The sequence below is a fragment of the Pogonomyrmex barbatus genome, unplaced genomic scaffold (assembly GCF_055798465.1).
Source record: "Pogonomyrmex barbatus isolate J1 unplaced genomic scaffold, ASM5579846v1 scaffold77, whole genome shotgun sequence".
NCBI classification, from domain to species: Eukaryota; Metazoa; Arthropoda; class Insecta; order Hymenoptera; family Formicidae; genus Pogonomyrmex; species Pogonomyrmex barbatus.
In genome coordinates, this window is record NW_028297179.1 from 10,001 (window position 1) to 12,500 (window position 2,500).

At 57.7% G+C, this 2,500-nt stretch overlaps 1 pseudogene; it reads right to left on the reverse strand.

The window, feature by feature from the left end:
- The window catches only part of LOC148934776 (large subunit ribosomal RNA), an 8,418-nt pseudogene that overhangs the window by 2,919 nt on the left and 2,999 nt on the right, over positions 1–2,500 (reverse strand).

Below are 2,500 nucleotides of genomic sequence, written 5' to 3' on the forward strand. Positions count from 1 at the left end.
AGGAGCACAATGTCGTCTGCGTAGCCTAATGCGTTGATCAGCCTCGATTCCAGTCTATAACCCACATCCTCCGAGAGAATTCCTAGTGCCCGATCTACGACCAGATTGAACAGTAGGGGCGACAGCGGATCACCCTGCCTCACACCACGTCCCACGTGAATGGGCGACATCCTTTGGCGTCCAGTCGGCTGTAACACAGTTCGTGCCTCTGCGTATATGGCCCTGACGTAATCGCGGAATTCCCTCGGGAGACCAAGCTCCTCGAGGGTGCGATGGATCGCAGCGTGTGACACCGTGTCGAAGGCTTTCGACAGGTCCACGCATGCGACATGCAACGACTTACACCGTCTCCGGGCGTCGCCGAGCACGGAGGAGAGAACTGTGATATTCTCACAGACCCCGTCCACCGGCCGGAAACCCCTTTGGCGGGCGTCGAAGATGTCAAGGGCCGCCAGACGTTTTGCCAGGATCTTATGCAGATGTCTTATGATCACGGAGCCTATACTCAGGGGTCGATATTCCGACGGCCCAGGCCTATCGGACATCCCGCCCTTTTCTAGAAACACCGTTCTAGTCGTGGTGATCGACAAGGGTGCCGTCTCTGCCAAGAGCAGCAGATTGAAGACAAGCGCGCGAAGGCTCACTGGAACTGCGTTCCAAGCCCTCGGCGTAATGCCATCCAATCCGGGCGCGGTGCCATTCCTTACGGAGATCCTCGCAACCTCGGTCGCTAGAATAGGATCCCAGAGCGAGGTCTTATCCGCCGCTAAACCTGGGTTCGCGGCGGCGCCCTCACCGAGGCCCTCCAGATGGATGCCTCTCGATGGATGGCTCCGGCTGGCACCCGCCTCCTGTGTCGCCTCTCCGTACAGCTCACGCAGCCCCGTCATATCACCATTCGCAACACTGGACGCCTCCATAAGGGGACGCCAGTAATCGCAGAATTCGACAGCGGACGGACGCGTACGCTCAGAGCCGTCTTCGAGTATGCGCGACAAGCAGGACTTAAGGTTCTTCTTATACAGGGTTTGCACTATCGCATACTCCCGTTTCCTCCTTTGCTCTCTATTCTCTCGCTTCTTAGGATGCTTGCGCTCTCTAGTCGGTTCGCGCCGTGGAGGGTGCACACTCGGCGGCGGGAAGATTCTCTCCAGCCATCTCTCGATGGCATGAAGGTCCACCTCCCCCACAAGAGCATCTCTCGCTATGCCTAGGAGAGTGTCAACCTCGAAACTCCGGAGCGACTCATTCTTAGAGATGAGTCCGCCGATATGCTCCCGGAGTCTCTCAGAGCTTTGCTGAGGTACGGGTTGACGTGCACATGATTGCTCAACAGTATCAACTAGCGTCTCTATGGTCGTTGGGACACCGGCGGCTCCTATCATCGCCTCACCGGTCCCCGTGCCCTCATCGTCCTCCGCAAGCGGATGGACATCATGGCAGAACTCTCTAACCATCGCTCGATAAGCCTCTTGTCGACGCTTACCTTTGATGGCTTCGAGTGTCCTATGAGGGAATCTCTGTTGCAGATGTTGATTCATGAAGAGAATTCCCCCTGCTGAGGCGGCTGCTGCCTCAGCCCGAGCCATGAGACGCGTCTCCTCCACAGACCATCTGGCCTTCTGGCGGTCGACATCGATCGCGCGGTTGGCTTCAACCGGATGAGCTGACCGTACGTGAACCCCTAGGCCACGCATGTTCCGGAACTCTCGTCCGCAGTGCTCACAGACCACAGGCGGGTCGCGACTTAAGGTGACCAATCCAGTCGCTGGTGCAGTGTCCGGCGTGCGCCTAACGGCGCCGCTAGACTCCCCGGCACTCACGGGGGCACCATTCGCTCGCATACAAACACGCAGTGCCCGGGCCATCCGAGAACCCGGGCGTGAGGATCCATTTATATCTCTATCCATTTATTAACTGCGTGTGGGGATGCAAACGGCTTGGCAACCGAGAGCTCCCCGAAAACCCGCCCTTTCTTGGCCCCACAACCTACCATGGGCTGGGCACATGGGCTCGCAAGCAAGCCCTTTAGGGCGCACAATCGCCATGACACCACTTCAAGCGGGACCACTGGCGTGGTGGGTGCATGACTTGACTGGCAGAGGCTGTGTATGCCGCATGCCGAGTCCAAGTAACCGACTCCGACCCCAGGCCCAAAGTCGCCCCGAAGGGAAACAAGAGCACTGAGAGAGCCTGACTCCCTAGGCCGCTAAACCCACTAGGATAGTCTGGTTACTCCCGCATATAGACCGGGCCGGGGCGGATGGTCGGCCCACTAACTCCGGCTCGCCACAACACCATTCAGCTACTCTACGCAAGCGAAGAGCACCCAGGAGTACCACGAAGAGGTAGATGTGTGACTTGGATGTGAGAGGCTACGGACCTAGCTAGAGGTCTATATTCGCATCACAATCCCAAACTATTTCTCCAAACCTGCTATCTATGCTGTTATAATATGCCAGGCTTTCGCATACGCAAGTCCGTTCGCGGCGTGTTGCTT